General features: G+C 37.3%; 1 long non-coding RNA gene across 1 annotated transcript in view; it reads right to left on the bottom strand.

Annotated features, from left to right (window-relative positions):
* Nucleotides 1-6404: 6404 nt before the first annotated feature.
* LOC148112902 (uncharacterized) overlaps nt 6405-21883 on the bottom strand; it is a 61991-nt gene continuing 46512 nt past the window's right edge. Inside the window, exon 2 of the long non-coding RNA XR_015728989.1 lies at nt 6405-6830. This is a non-coding gene — a long non-coding RNA (uncharacterized LOC148112902). The remainder of the gene's footprint in view (nt 6831-21883) is intronic.

Below are 21883 nucleotides of genomic sequence, written 5' to 3'. Positions count from 1 at the left end.
ACTTCTAATTCCTGCTTAGACTGTTCTTGCAATTGCCTCTCTTCACTCTCTTTAATCTCCAAAACTGTGGATGTTCGTGGAGATGGTGTTCTTTCCTTAAGAATAGTAGTGTAAAAGTGTTGTGCCTTCTCCACGGTATTCAACCGATATCCTTCTCCCTTATATCTAAAAATTATCCCAGCAGGTGCATCCCACCGGAAGGGTATCTGTAAATTTCTCAGTTCCTTAACAAGAAAACCAAATTCTTTTCTGGCTTTCAGCATTTTAGGAGGTAATTCTTTAAAGATTTCAAGTCGTGAACCCCCCACTTGTACAGAAGTATGAAAAGATTTTTGCAGGATATCATTTCTAATTCCTCTATCTGTAAAATATATGACCACATCTCTAGGCAGTTGTCTTTGTCTGGCCACCCAAGAGTTCACTCTATAGCTTTTATCTATTTTGTGAAATACCACATCAGGATTAACTTGTAAAATCTTGGCCAAGGCTTCAGAACAAACTTGTCTCAAATCCTGTCTCTCCCCCTCTCGAATTCCCCGAAGCCGTATGGCGAATTCCATCGCCCGGAATTGTATCATAACAATCTCATCTTCAATTCTCTGCATTTTATTGTCAACTTCATCAATTTTATAATCATTGTCTTTCATCTTGACATTAACTTCTGATTTAAATTCTTCAACTTTAAAATCAACTTTCCCAATAAATTCTGCCAGGCCAGACGCCACTTCTGATATTTTTTTGGTCACCTTATTTTGATTCTGTTTCACCATATCTTTAACTTCATTAATTTCCTGCATAAATTCCTGATGTGATTTTTGAAGTTTATCATCTATCTCCTGTTGACATTTTAAAAATTTATCATCCAGAGTTTTAGAAATAAATTGTTTTAAATCTCCCACATCAAATTCTTTTTTCTGGGTCTGTAACTGCTGTGCAGAGGGAAGCTGCGTTTCTTGTTTATGTGTGGGGGATCCCCCCCCTGCTGCCTTCCCTTCCTGCTTCTTTGAAGCCATCCTGCCACGTAGTCTGGATTTTCTAAAAAGGGAAGTTCCTTTTCCTTTCCCTCCTGCACAAAGACTTCTAAAAAAGTCCCCCAGATTTAATCAATTAAAAGCTAAAGTAAAACAAAGTCCAGTATTAAAAAGGGAGAAATTTTCCACTTGCTTCTCTTATAGCAAACAAGGCAACTTTGCAACAACTTGGAAACTTGTAACAGAAAATAACTTCACCAATCCACACTCATTGGCTCGTTAACTTTAAGGCTAAGCGCCATGTTTTTTTCAAAGCACTTTCACTCACTCAAATTTGTCTCAGTTTGAAAAGTCAACAAAGCGCTGATACTTGCGTTTCCAAGTTTCAGGGTTCAGATAGGTTCGCTGTTTGTTAAAGCTGATTCTTTTCAAATTACGTTTCCTGCTGCCGGCTTGTTTTGCGAAGGCAAAATCGTCCCACGTCGCCCGGAATTTCCGCAGGTTGGAAGGGAGCCACACCCGTTCTCTCCCCAGAAACAATTCCCTGGGGGACAACGGGGGCTCAACCTGTGCCCTGCGATCTCAACTTCTTCAATCCTTAGGATTTTGAAGCTTTCAAGCCGCTTCTGACTAACGAAGCGGCTCTACAGGCGACGGGGCTGGCGGAGCTCCGAAAGGCACCGCCGTCGCCGAAGGCAGAGAAACCGGAAGTCTGTTTATTGATTTTTTGATCAGTCTTTTATCTCTCTGTCTTGGAATCTTGTATCTCTTTTTAATTTTTTTGTGTCTACTAAACTTTACCTTCTGAGTGCCTTTTGCCTCTTTCTGCTGCGTTTTTTGAACACCCATCCACAAAACTTCCTTTTGTTTTTGTTTTTTAAAGGGGGGTTTTTCTCTCTTCTCTCTCTGTACTAGTGGTGGGTTGCTATTCATTCGGTCTGGATCTTGTGAACTGGTAGTAATGGTGGCAGGAGGCTCCACCCACCTGCCTGGATGTCATCAAGGACTCTCTGTGCATGCGCAGAAGCACCATGCATGAGCAAAGCAAGCATGCATGTGTGCATGCTCCCATTGTGAATCGGTAGCAAAGGTAAGTGGAACCCACCCCTGCTCTGTACCTTTATAGTGATGTTATATATTTGTCTTCTACTTATTAGTCTCTTCTCCTCTTTGTTCCTAACTTCTTGCTTCTCATTTTTATTCTCCCCTTCCTCTGCTTTTTCTAATTTCTCATCTACTTCTTGAATATTGTGTTCCTCTTTTTTCCCCAATTGTTGAGTAGCTTCTACATTAATTTCTGTATCTTTAAACAATTCTTTTGTCTCTTTGTCATTTCTTAAGGATTCACACAAACTTTTTAATATGCACAATATTTCTTCATACATCTCTAGATCCATTTTATAGTGATTTAATACAGCTTATAAAAATATATTTCTATTATTCCAATATCTCAATATTTAAGAAACTTCTCTTTAATCAAGTTACATCAATCTCATAGTTATACCTCCAAAATCCCACATTTTATTTCATAATAGTTTATAGCCTTATAGTTCCCCAATTGTCCAAGTTTTAAAGTCTTATTTCTTTCTTCTCTCTTTTCTTCTGACCTTTTCTTCTTTTTCCTCTTAGAATATTCTATTAAATAACATTAATAGTCCAAGTCCAAATTTGTCAGGTTAGTCCACTAAGTTCTTTCAGTCTTTCCAATCCATAATCCAATAGTCAATTTCAGTAAGATTTAGTTATTTGCAAATTAGTTCCTTTTGTAATTCTTCAAAAGGAAAGAAAAAAACCCACTATTAAATGTTGTTGAATTTTCCTTCTGTTGTTAGAGTCTTCTAACAACAGAGTCAAGGTCAGGCCATTCACCAGATGTTGTTACTTCTGTTCTGTGTATTAGACTTTGTGTGTATTAGATTAGCTTTCATTATATATACTGTGACTATAGTGTTGTAGTACTTTTCTTTCCCCAGTAGATGGCTCTCTTATGCCCCAATCCAATTTAAGCAATTTGTCAAAAACAGTTGATTGTCGGATAAATCCAAGAGGTTTAGAAATTCAAATAAACAAATAATTTCTCCCTAAAATCACTTTCAGATTATTTGGGCTTTTCTCCACGATGTCTGTGTTTTATAGCTTCTGTTTGGCTTTTTTTTTTTTACCTTTTCATTTCTGGGGTTCCCCCCCTTTCCATTCACCGCTATTTTAAGCTTAGGAGTTTTCTTTTCACATTCTTTTGTTATTGCAAGTCATTAAAGTAAAAGTTGGTAAATATCTCACCGAATTTCAATGTTCTGTCCATACACCACTCTGTGCACAATCTTGGTTCCCGATTGTCCTGGCTTCATGACTGCCAGCAATGGCGGCCGTGCCTGCTGCCATTTGGGGAGAGCTTGCTTTGGACCTAACAAGGAATTTGCGGATTCCTCATGGTCAGCAAAGCACCTCTCCTTCATTCACCATCCCTACAAGATGACTGTGACCCAGAAGGGTCTCCTGGCAGCGGTTATCAGATGGATTTTCACAGGGCTCAGTAGAGCCCACTATTTTGCAGCTGTTCTTACTGAGATTCCAACCGGAAGTCCAACATCTTCTCTCTTTAGTGGACCGACTGTTTCCTTAATTTTTTTCTTGTTTATTTATTTATTTATTTATTTATTTATTTATTTATTTATTTATTGGTTCAATTTATATGCCGCCCTTTACTGGAGACTCAGGGTGGCTTACAATGCGTTAAGCAATAGCCTTCATACTTTTGTATATATCTGCTTAGAAGGGCTTTCGCGCGCCCCCCCAATAGTTATTTATATGTTAGAAGAAACTTTTTAAAAAGTTTCCTGACTTCGTCTTTGCAGATTCTGACTATCTGCTGATAATCTGCCTTAGTTATGTGTCCTTCTTTCCATTTTTGTACTTCTCCTCTTTATCTTTGTTTACCAGAGAGATCTTTGTGCAACCATGCTGATTTCTTCTTTAATTTCTTGTTTTTCTTTTTCATTGGTATTATGCTGGACTGAACTTTTATGATCAAATTTTTCAGAGTTTCCCATGCTTCTTGAGTTGTTTTCCCCTTTAGGATTTTCATCCATGGAATCTTTCCTGGGCTCTCTCTGAGTTTGTTAAAATTGGCTCTTTTAAAGTTTAAGACACTGGTTGGGGAGAGAGAATCTAAACTAAGAATTAGGAAATCTTTAATCTGATCCAATCAAGGTCTTTATCTAAAATCATATGGTTCCTCTCAGTGCTACTCCACTAAATGCTTTTAAAAAGTTAAGTTTTAAAATATATTATCATATTATAAGATCAATACAAATCTCTGGCTTCCAGATACATTAGAAAAAAATCTAATTTTACATCACAAAACTTCTCAGTCTCTTCACTGAAACGGGATAGAGTACTGAATTATAATTCATATATTTTGGCAAAAAGTGGCATGCGTTAACATTCCACCTTTTTTTTAAAAAATGGCCAACTTTACTAAATATACTATAAGGACTCTGTAAAATATACTAAATATACTGATACTTTATTGAGTTTATGCATCATATCTATTTCTAGCAATTTCTAATTCATATTGATATTTTACAAATAGGATTAATAAAAATTTGTAGGAAAATATTTAATTACTTTATACAATTAAACATTAACAGTTTAGTCACATCTTGAACAGAGAAAAATAGTTTCATTTATATAAAGAATTTGCACACAAAAAAAGATCAATTTCCTACTATCTATTTAATGAAACTGAATATGGCATCATATTATAGAAAAATACAACTATTTATAGATGCACTATAATATCTTTTTATAGTAGAATAAAATAATATTTTTCCAGTACCAAATCCTTCCAATACATCTTTCAAACAAAAGTCAGGAAGTCAAAATCCACATGTTTAAGCAGATGAAATGTTTAGAGCATTGATGTTTAGTATTCATATTAACTTGCTGATTATAAATCTGAAATAAACTGAAATCTTTCCACTTTAAAAAAGCTTTGAGAAGATCAGTGTCTTTTGTTTACTGACCATGTAAAAAGAAAATAAAAAAATACCAGTTTTTTATTTATCATAATATGGTGTCTAACCAGTTCAGAGAAAGAAAGAGAGATCTCTCTCTAATAATGTCTCAAGTCCAACCGTGGGTCTCATTAGGGCAGAGGAAACTGTCATGCAACTCTGAATGTGCAGAATGTGTAGAGGTAAGGAAAAGGGAAAAAATATTAAAAGCATTCTCCTTTCAGATATTGCCACAAAGCTATTTATCTTTAATACACTGAACAAGCTAAAAGAGGGGAAGAAAATCAGGAGTTCACTTCTTGACCTTCAACATTTAAAGAAAGGGGAGCTTTGAGCATACAGCTTCCTGAAGAAATCGGAAAATATTATCAAGTACAAGATACACAATTATCCTTTTTTCATATACTTCTTAAGCAAAGCCTCAAATTGATTTCAATGGGAGTCCTACTTTCAAATCAATGGCATCTGACATGACATTTCAGGAACATCGTTTTGGGGCTACAAATTATGCATAATAATGTTATTCTGAATTACATTCTGTCACCGATCCTTATGCTGTGACAGTGGCATATGCTGAAAAACACCTCAAGGCTTATGTGGCTAGCCCAAATTGTTTGGTCTACTTATATGGTCTATGTCAAATTATAATCCCATTATCAATGTTTAAAGTGAACTTATACCATTAACACAATGAGCTGATTGTGTGGAAATTAAGTATGGAGAATCAACCCAAGGATCTGATTAGCAGATACATTTCATAGAGGATTAGTATGTGCCTTATTTGCCAATTTCAATTACTTCTATGTGTCATTATAAAACCACAATCTAAACACTATTAATTTAGGTCTCTTTTTGTTTTGACTAATTGTGAATGCAGAGAATAAGAAACTGAAATAGATATGATAGACTTTTCAAAGCAAGACACTTATTTACAACATTAATGTACATATTTTGCCATGAAGAAATCATCATGACAAGACATATTGTCTCTATCTCATCTGAATATTGGCAATAGGTTCAATTTGATTGTATTTGCATTTGATTCATGATATAAAAGCTATATTTACCTATTGAGTAGGTTTATATTCTGCTACTAAATAGATTCTCAGCATTTTGCAAATGCAAAAAAGCAAAATACAGGAAATGCAGAAAAGAACTAAAAACACATGATACCAAAGAGACATCATAACCCAAACACCTGTTAGAAGAGTTCAGTCTTCAAAGTCTTCCAGAAGTTAGTCAAGAGCAGACCTAACATCAAGTGGGAAGCCATTCCAAAGGTCAGCAGTGCCAATAAGGCGGAAAAACATTCCAAGTATTGGATTTTTTAAAAAATGTATTAAAGGCTTAAGAATAGATTGTCTTGGAGAAAATCTATGTGGTTCCTAGAAGTCAAAAATGACTTTATGACACATAATTAATCAATCAAATGATATTTATTTTTTGTCCTTGCCCCACTTCATTCATTTATTTGCAGTATCATCCCTAGCATGCTATTGACATGTAGCACTCATCCCAGAAAAATGTTTTGCACAATCTGTTTTTGGTATCCACAATAGTAATTTCTATTTCAGTAAATGCTTTGTCAAACAAAGTTGATATCATTGCTAGGTAGAATTCTTGAGATTACGCTAGGGAGCATCCACTCTTTGTTACCCAAATGTACACATTCACAGAGATATACATTAACTGAAAAGTTTGATCACTCCTAGATTTGAGTAGTAACTTATGTTGGAAGAAACATCCTTCTAGGTTCTGCTCCAAGTGGGGAAAAGACACTGGAAACATGGAGACTGCTTGGAAAGATGGTTTAATGGTGGACAGGATCACATGGCTTGAGTTCCTGAACAGAAAAGGGTAAAAAAATACAGTAAATCCTCGGGTTTTTATGCTCTCTCTGGCTCTGCATTTCTTGGGGCCCCAAGAGTATCCTGATTGGTTGTCAGATTCCCAGGGGGTGGGAGTCTTAGCTAGCCTTGCTGGCTGATGGTCACATGTGCTTCCCAGGTCACATGTGGTGAGTTTCTGCTGCTATTGTGTAGAGGGCTAATCCTATCTTTGTTGGATCTTTGGCAATTCCTACTATGGCTCTGCCTGAAGGAGGTAGATCTTTGTTATGTAGAATAGACTGGTCCAAGCCTTAATGGCCCATTGACAAAGGGTGGGGGCAGGAAGATGGGAGCTGCTTCAAAACATGCTTATCCCAGGGAAATATAATATTCTGCCTTTTTCATATTTCCTAAAATATTTCACTCTTCCAGGAAAGGGGTGGGTGCTAACTTCCTACAATTACAAATCAGTTCCACTCAACTCCACTGTAACTATATGCAGCTAATGGTTCTATGTAACTCCATGTTCTTCATTCATCAATAAACTTACCAAATATTCTGTTCTTTTTCTCCCACAAATATTTTGCAAATATTCAGACCAATATTGTCAGATGTAAATGCCTTATTCCCTAATGTGTAAATAATGTATATATGGGATATCAGGGGTTAACTTATTCTTTGACTCTTAATGTATTCATAATTCACCACTCCCACTCTTGGCTCCACCCTTTGTATATATAAGGAGCCACCTTCACCATTTTCTTTGCTTCTATCTGTGAATATTCAGTGAATATAGAATGCCTATTATAATTAAAGAGAAATATATTTAAACCTCTAACTCTTATTATTATTATTGAGTCTGATCCTGAAAATATTGCAACAAGCTGGTAGCAGAGGATGGTTAATTGACTCAATAAATACCTAAAAATGTCTAAGAAAGATAGGCCCAACACCAGGGCCTACAGCAAAGAAATAGAAACTGAACAAGAAATAATCAACGAATCCACAAACGCGATTTCGAGAGAATCCGGAGAATACACCACTGAAGAAGAAGAATTAATAAATGAAAATGATGGCCAGGAGGAAATCGAAATAGAAAATAACGAACTCAGGTCAGAGATATTAAAGTTATTAAAAAGCCAGAAGAATGATGAAAGCCTCATCGCGAACCTCCAAGAAATGCTGAAGAACAGCGGAGCAGCGAGAGAGAAAAACATCGCTAAAGAGAAACCCAAAGACCAAAAAACTGTGAGTGATATGACTACAGAGAAAGTCGTTATGAAAAAGAAAAAATGTGATCCCGCGCGAAATTTTGAATGGCAGCCATCTTGGTTTCAACAAGCCTCCAAAGTGAGCGAAGCAGAGCCAATCAAAATGCTCAGTTCAAAATTTCTAGCGCGAAAAACGTTATCAGACAACGAAAGTGAAAAGGAGGATTCAAACTCTTCAGAAGAGCCAGAATCAGAAAGTGAAGACGACTTAACGAAATCCCAAGTAAAGTCAGCAATGAAGACACTTTTTGCTGCATTTGGGCCAAAATTAAAAATTTCCAAAGCGCCAACGAAGAAGCAAGCGAACAAGCCGATACTTCAAGACCTGCACGCTCCCATCCTGACTTCGAGAGCGACGACGCCCGAGCCCAGAGAGCCATGTCGATTCCGCCCTACACCGCAGACCGAAGCAAGCGCCAACGCACCCAAAAGAAAGAGAAGAACAGTCGCCGCCATCAGAACTCCTAAGACCGAGCCAGAGACCGACTCGTCTGAAGAGGAGCGGAGCGAGCGAGCTACAATGGAGAGAACCTTCCACGACGACGCCAAAGAAGAAATGAACAACGCGCATGTGCGAAACTACGTAGACAGTCCGGAAAGACTTGAACTGGCCAGAGAACCGCGCAGACTCGTTGCGAGCATCCCCATGCCGTTTTGCAATTTCCTACACTTGCGAGACCACGGACTACCTCAGGTTGTAAGTAATGGACAAAATAATGTGGGAAACTTACCCAGTGACTTCCCAAAACTTAGGGTTGATGGCATTAATTTGCAAGAATGGTATCAACAGCTCCAGGTTGTCTTTATGAAAGAAAATTTACTATTTTTTATCACTAGTCCCCCAAGAAGACCTTGGACTTTAAAAATAGATTGTTTACACCATAAGGCATTTTTCTTAATAATATCTAGCGTGTCTCCTGCAATGTATCATAGCATCAAACCAAATCTAACTGTTTCAGAAATAATTCAATGCATGTTTAATTTGTTTCACAGCGATAGTGTAGCTACCACCACAAGAATGTCTAAGGACTTCTTTTCTTCCAGAGTAAAACCAGGGGTTTCCATAAGTGAGCATTTAATATCTTTAAACAAAATAAGAGCTGAGCTGCATTTGAGGGGGGAAGTGATTTCAGATCAAACAATGAAAAGTGTTATTATCAACTCACTTGATTCATCATGGGATAGTTTTATGTCACACTTAGACACCATCAATCTAGGATATTTATCAATAGAAAGTCTGTCTAACAAATTGATAGCAGAAGACAATTCAAGAAAAAATCGTTATAGCAATCACACAGAACACAAATCTTTTAGGAAGGTAGCTTTCCAAGAAAAATATAATGAAACTTTTAAATGCCACAATTGTGGGTCCAGGGAACACAATAGAAGAGATTGTCCCAAAATTTCAAAGGAAAGACATAGGTCAGAATATAGGAATAAATACAATTATAGACAGTCTTCCACAGATAGACATAAATATAGAAGCCCACCAAATTACAGAGAAAGTAGAGGGGGCAGAGAAAATTCAAAAGAGAGAAAATCTGGTTCACTGAATGGACTAAATAAACAAGACAGCACTAAAACGCAACAAAATGAGAACAATAATTGGCTTATTGATTCTGGGGCAACTAATCACACCACTAATAACAAAAATATATTGTCTTCATTTACAGAAGATAAGTTTGTAATAAAGGTAGCTAATCAAGAAAAAGTTCAAGTATTAGGCAGAGGGAATGTGACCTTGCCTGGTCTAGGAAAAATAGAGGGGGTATTGTTAATACCAGAAATACCTCATAACATACTAAGTGCCATAAAACTAAGCAGAGATTCTGACATCAATATAGTTTTCTCAAAGGGAAAAGCAACTTTAGAGAAGAATAAAACAAATGTAGGCACTGTGATGATTAAAGGAGGCCTACCCTATCTAATAACAAAAGAAAGATGGTTACATAACATTGATTCAAATATGGAAGATTGTATTGAGGCAGATGATGAAAATATTAGTAACAGTGACAATGATGAATGTAAAATATCTCATGATCACACAGATACACACAATGAGAAGAAACCAAAAATAGGTAAACCAATTCATGACGAGTGTGCTCACATCTTACATAGGAAGTTAGGACATGCAAGTTTTCCTGTAGTACAAAAAATGACTGAACACGCAGAAGGTGTCAAAATAAAAAATTGTGAAAATTATTTGGAATGCTCAGTATGTAAATCTACTAAACTAAAAACTAGTCCCAGGCCAAAAAAATCCACCAGATCAACTAACAAAATTTTTGACTTAGTACACATGGACTTAGTTGGCCCATTAACTCCATCAATCACTTATAGAAAACGTTACTTCCTAACAATAGTAGACGATTACAGTCGCTATGGTTTTGTTTACACATTAAAACACAAGGATGAAACCTTTCAAAAATTTAAGGAATTTTACAAACGCATAGAAACACAACATAATATCAGAATAAAACAAATTATGACAGATAGGGGATGTGAATTCATGTCTAAAGAATTCTCCCAATGGTTAAAAGATAGAGGAATGCTACATTACACGTCTAGTCCATTTTCTGCGTTCCAGAACGGGATTGCAGAGAGAAAGAATTCCGCATTACAAACCATGATTAGGTGCACATTAGAGGATGCTGGTTTAGGCAAACAATTTTGGTCAGAAGCCTTACATTATTCAAATTACACTCAAAATAGAACCTGGTCCAGTATTGTGAATAAGACACCATATGAGGTGATGTATAATAGGAAACCAAAATTAGCACACATGCACATATTTGGGGTCACTGCAGACGTACACATACCTAAACAGTTGAGAAGAAAGGGAGAAAACGTATCCAGAAGACTAAGATTTATGGGATATGAAACTGGCACCAAAGGGTACAGATTCATTGATAATAATAACAAATTTATAGTTTCCAGAACAGCTGTGTTCCATGAACAGGCCAACTGGTCTAAATTACATCTTAATGAAATATTTCCAAATAAATGCATAGATACAAAATCTCGTGAGGAAGGGACAATAGAAAATCAAAATATCAACAAAAATAAAAACAAAACCAAAACATGGACAAATAGTCAACACAAAATAAAGACAGACACATTAACAAAAAAGGAAGCAAGATATTTGCATGACTACCATAGCAAACCTGAAAGAGCTATTAGGAACAACAGAAATCAAATACCAAATAAATACAGAGATTACATAATGCATATGGATGGTGAACAAATAACACCTAATACATATGAGGAAGTATTAAAACTCCCTCGTGAAGAAAAGGAAAAATGGGAACTAACTATGAAAAAAGAGATGGAAAGTTTGCAAGGATTAAATGTATTCACACCTGCGATTGCACCTAAAGATAAAACAATTATTGGTACCAGGTGGATTTATAAAATTAAGAACCTAGAAGGAGGCAATACCCTATACAAAGCTAGATTGGTTGCACAAGGTTATGCACAAAAATATCCGGAGGACTATACTGACATGTACTCTCCCACAGTAAGAACAGAGAGTATTAAAACAGCTCTAGTAGTAGCATCCGCACTCAATCTTGATGTATTTCAATATGACATACAGACTGCGTATCTACACGCAAAACTAGATAAGGAAATATATGTAAGAGAACCTCACAGTCAATACACTAATAAAAATGAAATTTGGCTATTGAACAAGAGTTTATACGGATTAAAGCAATCTGGCAAAAGATGGTACGATTGCTTGGTAAAAGTACTTAAGACCATGGATTTCAACGCTACCACTGCTGATAACTGTTTCTTTGTCAAAAAGAGTGATGATTGCATTGAATTTGTATTGATTTATGTAGATGATATTTTATATATAGGAAAACACAAAGAGAGAAGAGAAATCTTTGTAAACAAGCTGAATGAACATTTCTCGTTGAAATCTCTCGGTAAAGTAAACAAATACCTTGGTGTACAAATTAACAAAACTAGAAGGGGATTCAAACTTACTCAGAAAGATAAGATTATTGAACTTCTAAACAAATGCAATTTAAACAATGCCAAACCCTGTGATACTCCTATGCAAACTGATTTCCTTAGAAATACTGATGAATCTTCCCCTGAATTCAAGGATAATACATTTTATAGATCAGTCATAGGTTCACTTCTTTATATATCTAATTGGACTAGGCCAGATATTGCATTACCACTCAATTTATTATCAAGGCACGTTAGCAAACCAACAATGTATCACTGGGAAGCTGTCAAAAGAATTTTAAGATATCTGAAAAGTACATTAGACTTTTGCCTAGTATTAGAACCTAGTGATAATAAAGAACCAAAACTTACATGTTACGCAGATGCGGATTGGGCTGGAGATATATCATGCAGAAAAAGTACTTCTGGTTATATTTTTCTGTTAAATGACTGTCCAGTTTACTGGTACACTGGTAAACAAGAACTGGTAGCCACTTCAACCACAGAAGCGGAATATGTTTGTTTATCCAAAGCTGCAAATAACCTTGTATGGTTTAATGATTTAATTTCAGATGTTTGGAAAAAACCTGCTTTGCCTTTTGTTATGCATGAAGACAATAAAGCAGCCATTGAAATATCTAGATCCGATGCCATTGGACAAAGATCCAGGCATATAGATATAAAATTTAAGCATGTGAGACAATTGTCTCAAGATGGATTTATCAAAGCAGTGCATTGTGATACCTCTGAACAATTAGCTGACATATTGACAAAGCCTTTACCTTCTAAACAGCACAAATACTTAACTTCCAAATTGTATGTCTTATATTGTCCTGAATCTGAATGTAATTGGTGTTGTATAGCGAACCGGCATTTAGAGGGGGATTTGTCAGATGTAAATGCCTTATTCCCTAATGTGTAAATAATGTATATATGGGATATCAGGGGTTAACTTATTCTTTGACTCTTAATGTATTCATAATTCACCACTCCCACTCTTGGCTCCACCCTTTGTATATATAAGGAGCCACCTTCACCATTTTCTTTGCTTCTATCTGTGAATATTCAGTGAATATAGAATGCCTATTATAATTAAAGAGAAATATATTTAAACCTCTAACTCTTATTATTATTATTGAGTCTGATCCTGAAAATATTGCAACAAATATAACCCTGGACTGCATGAAACACAGCTAATAATTAGCCTTTCATATTGAAACATGTACAAAAATCATAGTTCTCTCTGAATGTTCACTTTCTTCATATGAAAGGAGACAATAGGAATATGCTAACTAGCTCCCTCTGATGAATCTGGCATTATACACATGAAAGTTTCCTGTATGATACAGAACTCAAATACATATTTGAGTTCTGTATTTGAGTATCGCACAGGAAACTGTTGAAGCTTAGGACAACTCTTCAAAGCTACAGTGAAAAACTGTAGGGAAACTTTTCTTTGGTTTCAAGATTTAGAAATATCTGGGCTGGCAGTAGAAAACAGAGCCTATTGCTCTCTAGAGGCCAAGGCTATTGCCAATCCAGGACACTGGACTAAATGGCTTTTGGCTTGACCAATTTGGCAGTTTAATGTCATTGTGTTCTGAGGCTAAGGGACGAAGTTGTGCTGCTGTCAGTAACAATAACAAGTGTCAATTTCACTGAAAATGAATTAAAAGGTATAGCTTCATTTACTTAAATAATACTTTAACAGATTAACAGAGTTGGAAGTGATCTTGTAGGTCTTTTAGTCCAGCTCCCCACCCAAGCAGGAGACCATTTCTGACACATGGCAGTCCAATCTCTTCTTGAAAGCTTCCAGTGATGAAACTCCCATAACTTCTGAAGGCAAGCTGTTCCATTGGTTGATTGTTCTCACTGTCAGAAAATTCCTCCTTATTTTTAGGTTGAATCTCTCCTTGATCAGTTTCCATCCATTATTCCTTGTCTGGCCTTCAGGTGCTTTGGAAAATAGCTTGACCCCCTTCTCTCTGTGGCAGACACTGCTTTCATGTTGGAACACATGATATTGGAACACTGCTATCATATCTCCCCTGGTCCTTCTTTTCACTAGACTAGCCATGCCCAGTTCCTGTTACCATTCTTCATATGTTTTAGCCTCCAGTCCTCTAATCATCTTGGTTGCTCTTCTCTGCACTCTTTCTAGAGTCTCAACATCTTTTTTTATAGTGTAGTGACCAAAATTGGATGCAGTATTCTAGGTGTGGTCTTACTAAGGCTTTATAGGGTGGTATTAGTATCTCACTTGATCTTGATTGAATACCTTTGTTAATGCAATTTAGGATTGCCTTGGCTTTTTTGGCTGCTGCCACACACTGTTGGCTTGCATTTATTTGGTTGTTCACTAAGACTCCAAGATCCTTCTCACAGTTATTGCTATTAAGCCTGGTTTTACCCAGTCTATAGGCATATTTTTGGTTTTTCTTGCCTAAGTGTAAGACTTTACTTTTCTTTACATTGAATTTCATTTTGTTAGATAAGGCTCAGTGTTCAAGTCTGTCAAGATCCATCTGAATCTAACTGAATAATCTAAGATGTTGGCTATTCTTGTCAGCTTATTATCATTGGCAAATTTGATAAATTCCCCTTCTATTCCCTCATCTAAGTTGTTTATGAAGATGTTGAAGAGTACCGGGCCTAAGATGGAACTTTATGGTACCATACTGCTTATTTCCCTCTATGTAAACATAGTACCATTAAGGACTACAGTCAGCCAGTTACATCTCCATTTGATCGTGATGCTATCTATCCCACTTTTTTCCAGCTTACCAAGCAGGTTGTGGTGTACTTTGTTGAATGCCTTGCTGAAGTCTAACTATATTAGGTCCACAGTATTTCACTGGTCTATTAATTTAGTCACTATGTTGAAGAATGAAATAAGATTGGTTTGGCATGATCTGTTTTTAACAAACCTATGCTGACTTCTAGTTATTACTTTACCCATTTCTAGATGTTGGCAGATCTATTTTTTAATTATCTTTTCCAGTATCTTCCCAGGTATTGATGTTAGGGTTGGACTGTAGTTTCCTGGCTCTGTTTTTTTCCCTTTTTTGAACTGGCATAACCGGAAGATTGTTAGAAGAGTCCAGAAGAAGGCAAGATAAAGACCAACTGAGAAAGAGACAACCACAGGAAGAAAATCTGTCTTCAACTGCCTATACTGTTAGAAAGTGTTTTTCTTGTGGGGCTAAGGGTCATATACAGAGGTGAAATGCTCCCGGTTCAGACCGGCTTGGCCGAGTAGGTAGCGATAGCGGTGGGCAGTTCGGAGAACCGGTAGCAAAAATCCCTGCCCCTGCCCATGCCCAGCTGAGCCACATGATCATCAGAGACTTTTTTTCTTTTAAATGGCTCTGACGAGCCAAGCTCTGACGATCCCAGCTGAGTTGCCTGCCTATCAGGCAACTCAGCTTGGATCGTCAGAGCCGTTTAAAAGAAAAAAAGTTTTTTCTTTTAAATGGCTCTGACGATCCAAGCTCTGATGATCCCAGCTGAGTTGCCTGATCGGCAGAGGGTTTTTTAAAAACCCTCTGACAATTAGACAACTCAGCTGGGATCGTCAGAGCCTTTTGAAAGCATTTTTTTTACATGGTTTTACATGTAAAAATTGGTTTTAAAAGTAAAAAAAAATTGGCCACGCCCACCCAGTCACATTACCCACCACCACCAAGCCACGCCCACAGAACCGGTAGTAACAAATTTTAGATTTCACCACTGGTCATATAGCTAGATTCTGTAAAAAGGACAAGAAACTGAATACTGGCAGTCAACAGAGAGCTAAAAAGGATGTTAGTTTAGCTATATCCAGCTGAACTACAACTGTAAACCATGATTTGTGGGTAGTTGACAGTGGAGCATTGCAGTCTATAGCCAAGAAAAGAGTAAGGTAACTCCTGCAAACAGAGTTAATGGGTTTACAACCAATGAACCTTTAGAGGTAGTGTTTGCAGATATTATATTATTAGAAGGAGCCTGTTATATATTGAGCATAATAGACCATTTTTCCCGTTATGGTTTCTGTTACCTTATGAAAACCAAGGCAGAAACATTCCAGCATTTTTCAAACTGGCTGAGGTTTGCTGAGAGGAAAAAGAAACGCAAGGTTCTTTGCCTGGTAACTGACAATGGTACTGAGTTTCACCAATAACAAGCTTGTAACTATGTTACAGAAAGCTGGCATTGAACACAAGCATTCTGCCCCTTATAGACCACAACGTAATGTGTATATTGAACGCAGAGGGCAAACATTGCAGGCTATGGCTCGAACCATGTTATTTGATTCTAGTTTGCCTGAGACACTTTGGGGTGAGGCAATAATGTGTGCTAACCATGTCTTGAATAACATAGTCAATTCAACAACTGGTGAATTACCATTCACACGTTGGCATGGTAGAAGACCAGAATTAAGTTATTTGCACACATTTGGAGCCCCAGCATGGGTTCATATTCCTTCAATTGAGGCGAAAGGGGCAACATAGAGCAAAGAAGCTGTTTTTTGTTGGTTATGAACCACAGGTCATATAGATTTTGGGAGCCAGGTACCACTAGTGTGTACTGCAGTGCTAGTGCCAAGTTTCTGGAGCATGTTGGCTGGAGTAAGCTTGAGCAGGAATCCGACAAGGGAAATGATAGTGTTATTGTGGATACTTCATTGTTTACTGATACCCCTGATAATGAGATAGTTGAAGAACCTTCTATTACTGTAAAGGAAGAGGAGGTTATAGGGGAGGTAGAAGAGGAAATACCTATACCAAGTCCTGAGTTACTTAGATGTTCAACTAGAGAGACACGTCCACCTGGTATCAAGCAAGTGTTGTATGTCAGGTGAACATAGAGCCATCTAACTTTAATGAAATTAAGCTGTATCCTGAAAAGGATCAGGTAGCTTGGAAGAAAGTGATGGACAAAGAGCTGACATCATTGAAGGAGTTAAATGTTTATGAGAATGTTAGGCTACCACCAGGTGAGCATGCAATTGGTTGCAAGTGGGTTTATAAACTAAAAACTGGTGTAGATGGGACTGTTATCCATAAGGCAAGGTTAGTTGCTCAAGGATTTGGTCAATCAGGAGACTTCCGGTTTGGCTTCGTGGGGATGCAGTTGGGGAAATGGCAGGGCTCTGATGAGCCCCGCCAAAACCCCGACTGGCTAACCGCCACTGACAGGTCTGCGGACCTACCCTGTCCTGAAGGGACAGGGGAAAGAGAGGGACCCTTGGGCGGCCGAGAGGAATGGGCAAGTTCCTCAGAGGCCAGAGGCAATCCTCTAAGTCAGCGGCAGGGGACGGCAGCCATGGCAGCTGCTTCAAGACTGTGACAAATCGGGACAAGCAAAGTGCAGGAGGAAGGAAGAAAAGACGATGTGTTCGGAGCCGGGTGAGTGACACCAGCCCAGGCGAGAAACAATGTGTTAATGAGGATATTTATAAATAAGACCTACAGCCTTACCTAGCGGCTGAAGATCTGAGGGCCTTGAAGATTTTGAAGGGAAAAAAAAGGAAAGAAGTTTTAAACCCTTTAAGAACTTTATTCCACCACTGATTGATTGGAGGGAACTGCTTATTAACTAAATAGAGCTGGACATTTGAACTTTCTTGCTAAAACTGAAATGAACTTGAAAAGAGAAAAACGATAATTAAGAACTTGCCACCTTTAAAAGCCAGACAAAGAGATCAAACGGATTGCTACATAAATGTTTCAAAACGGCGATTGAAGCTGTGATTAAGTGAAAGTGTTGATTGTGGAAATTTGTTTTTTTTCTGAAAAGAACCTATTTGTCTTGTTACATATTGTGGATTACTTTGAAAAAAAAACCTATGATTTTGAACTTTGGAGATTCCTATTCTGTCGTTTGATGGCTTTACAAAGAAAGAAGAAATACAATGACTAATGACTAATAAACCTTTAACTAACTGGCGTAGCAACAAAAGGCTTGGCGCAGGAACAGAAGTGGAATAGATGATGTTTTACTGGAAACAGATTTTATAATAGAATTAAAAAGGATATGCAGAGTTTTAAGCGTGGAAGTATTGACTTTGAATTGAAATGCATATGGACAGATAAAGAAAAGAAGAAGCAAAATAGATAAATTAGATAGTAATGTTTGAATGTTTAATTGTTTAAATGGTTCAAAATTTAAATGAGCTTTAAATAAAAACAAGAAGTGTTTATGGTAAATAAAGATAGAAATATAATAAAAATAGAAATGGGAAGCTAAGGTGACTAAAAGTGATACATTCATAAAAGCATAACTTGTAACATGTTTTAGTTTTAATTTGATAACAAAGTGGTGGATGATAATGATGATCAATTGTTAAAGATTTTAGATGATGTACTAAGGTACACAGATGGAAGTTATAATTGGGATTGCATTTAACACATGTTGGAAATGATTAATATTAAGAAATAGATGGGGATACACCCTGGAAGAGTTGGAAACAGTGGATTAATAGACAATATATGGAAAAAGAATTTTTTAATAAGTTAGCAGAATAGAAGTTGGAGTTAATGGAGGAGAATATCCTGAGAAATCAGCCAAATAATGAAATGCTGGAAATCAGCCAAATAATAGGTGGAGTTAAGGAGGAGAATGCTGGAAATCAGCCAAAACAATGGAATATGCTGGTAATCAGCCAAATTAAAAGGGGAGTTATGGAGGAGAATATGCTGAAAACTCAGCCAAAATATGCTATGCTAGAACTCAGCCAAATAATAGGTGGAGTAATGGAGGAAAATGAGGAGAATATACTGAAGAATAATTATTAATAAGAGGTGAAAAAGAAAATGTTGGGTGATAATTAAAATGAAACGGTAAATTTTGAGATCTCTGTGTAAAAGTTTAAGAACATGATAGGATGAATTGGGTTTAGAAAATGAGAAAAATAGAAATAAATTTTGGTTAATAAATTGAAATAAAAATTGAGTTATATACATTTGGAATTTAAGATTTGTGGTAATAAAATTGGAAGATAAATATATAGATTAATAGAATAGGTTGTCTTTGTGTTTAATGTTGTTGCTAAAAGGGATAAAAAATTTAGATAAAGCGGTATTGAATTTTGATTTATAATTGAATTTATAATTGCATATAAAAATGAGCTCTGCCTTAGTAGGAGATTAGGATGTATGATGAGATAATAGAAAGATTTATTAAGATGTTGGAATTTATGTTAAAATTGTTTGTTCTCGTTTGTTAAATTAGTGTACCCATTTGTAACCGGAGCAAAACTTCATTCTTGAAAAATTTTTCCTTTTTATGTTTATGTTGGAAAAAATAAAAAATTTTTACAAAAAAAAAATATGGATTTGGTCAATCAGATAAGGACTATGATGAAGTGTTTGCACTGAGTCTGAGAGCAGCACATTGCGAGCAGCATTAGTGTGGGCAGCTAAGAATAGTTATAGGATAAATCATATAGATGTTGAAACTGCATATCTGCATGCACCATTACAACATATGATCTATATGAAGAAGCCACTAGGTTTGAATACTAATGGGAAGACAGATTGCTGGAGACTGAAGAAAAGTCTTTATGGCTTAAAGCAGTCAGGTTACGAGTGGAACAAATGTATTGTTAATGAGTTAGTTGCAATGGGTTTTGTAGCTAGTATAGCTGATCCATGTTTGTTCAAGAAAGAGAAAGATGGTTTAGTTTCTTTATTATTGCTATTTACTGACGATATAGCACTTATTACAAAATCTGAAAACGAAGCAACCAAAATTGTTTCTGTGTTGCAAAAGAAGTTCAGAATTAGGAATTTGGGAGAAATTAAGCATTATCTTGGTCTTGATGTAGTTAAAACTAGTAAAGGTTACAAAATTTTGCAAGCCAAGAAAATTAGCCAGTTACTGAAATGTTACAACATGGAACTCTGTAAGTCTGCTAAAACACCAATGAGTCAAGATTTTAAACATAGTAATATTCAAAATCCTGTATTCAACAAGAAAATATATCAATCCTTAATAAGCAGTCTATCATATTTGACTAATTGGTCTAGGCCAGATATATCTTATAGTGTTAACCAATAGTGTTAACCAAGTGGCTAGCTATAATGCTGAACCTACTGAAAGACACTGGCAAGCTGCTAAATGGATACTTAGATATCTGAAGCAAATGATTTATTATTCGTTATATTTGGAGCCTAGTAGTGACTTAGTTTTAACAGCATATGCTGATGCAAGTTTTACAAAAGATCTACTTACTCGTAAATCAACATCAGGTATAGTGGTAACGTTGGATAATGTTTTGATAGGATGCAAATCAATTAGGCAAAAGCATATTAGTTTATCAACTATGGAAGCCGAATTTTCATGTTTATCCTTGATGTGTACTGAATTAGTATATTATAAACAATTGTTAATTGATATAAGATTAAATGTGAATGATCCATTTATAATGTACGAAGACAATCAATCTGCAATCAATATGGCTATTAATTTAGCTGTAAGAACACAGTCTAAGCATACTGATTTGCGATATTTAAACATTAGACAGTGTGTAAAAAGTAAAAAGTCTCTCTGATTTATGCCCCAGGCTTTTGTGTCCTGCACCAGCCGCGACACCAGGGAAGGGGCGGGGTGGTGGCAGTGGTTGTTAGAGAAAGTCTGAGTCCTAAGGAGGTCACTGTCCCTCAGATAGGCGGGTGTGAGTCTCTTCTATTGAAATGGGACCCTGGAGTTCAGTCAGGCTTGTTGGTCACATACCTATCTCCCAGCTATGTTGCCACAGCCCTGCCCGCACTGCTCAATGTCTTGACTAAAGTGGCACTCGAACTCCCCAGCCTTTTGGTTGTGGGAGATTTTAATCTGTCTTCGATCGGCGAGTCATCTGAAACAGTCCGGGAGTTCATGGCCTCCATGGCAGCCATGGACCTGACTCAGGTTATTCAGGGCCCAACTTATAGAGGAGGACACACACTCGACCTGGTTTTTCTCTCTGGGCAGTGGATAAATAGTCATGGTAAAGGGGAACTTTCCATCACTCCCCTGTCATGGACTGACCATTCCCTCCTTAGACTGGACTTTCAATCTACCAACCCTTGCCGCTGGGAGACTGGACCCATAAAATGGTTCCGCCCCAGGCACCTGATGGATCCAGAAAGGTTCTTGAAGGAGCTTGGGACATTACCCACCTCTCAATCCTGTGATTCAGCTGAGGCTCTGGTGGCATCCTGGGAACGGGTGGCTACCGATACCTTGGACAGTATTGCACCTTTGCGGCCTCTAACCCGATGCAGATCCCGGATTGCTTCTTGGTTTTCTATGGACCTCCGGGAAATGAAACGTCAGAAAAGATGCCTAGAGGAGAGTTGGAGGTCCTCCCAGTCTGAATCTGACCGAACACAGTTAAGAACCCATATTAGGTCTTATCTAGTGGCGATGGAAGCAGCGAAACGAGATTACTTCACCGCCCTCATTGCATCTGCAGAAAACTGCCCAGCAGCCCTGTTTCGTGTGATCCGCTCCCTCCTCAATCAGGGAGCAAGGGAAGACCCTTTACAGGGCAGAGCTGAGGATTTTGTACAGTTTCTGCATGATAAAATCGCTCAGATCCAGATCGGATTGGACTCTGACTGGGAAGAATCCAATCGGGAGACTAAGGTGGGTCTTGAGAATAATATCTGGATTGAGTTTGACCCTGTTTCTGTCAAGGAAGTGGACAGGATTATGGGCAAATTTAGTTCCTCCACTAGCTTATTGGACCCTTGTCCCTCCTGGTTGGTTTCGGCTGCCAGGGAGGTGACTAGAGACTGGATCCAGGCAATTGTCAACACTTCGTTGAGAGAGGGGAACTTCCCTGCCTCTCTTAAGGAGGCAGTGGT

The sequence above is a fragment of the Pantherophis guttatus genome, chromosome 7 (genome assembly GCF_059756535.1).
Source record: "Pantherophis guttatus breed Tessera chromosome 7, ASM5975653v1, whole genome shotgun sequence".
In the NCBI taxonomy this organism is placed as follows: domain Eukaryota; kingdom Metazoa; phylum Chordata; class Lepidosauria; order Squamata; family Colubridae; genus Pantherophis; species Pantherophis guttatus.
This window is presented reverse-complemented; position numbering and strand designations above follow the sequence as displayed.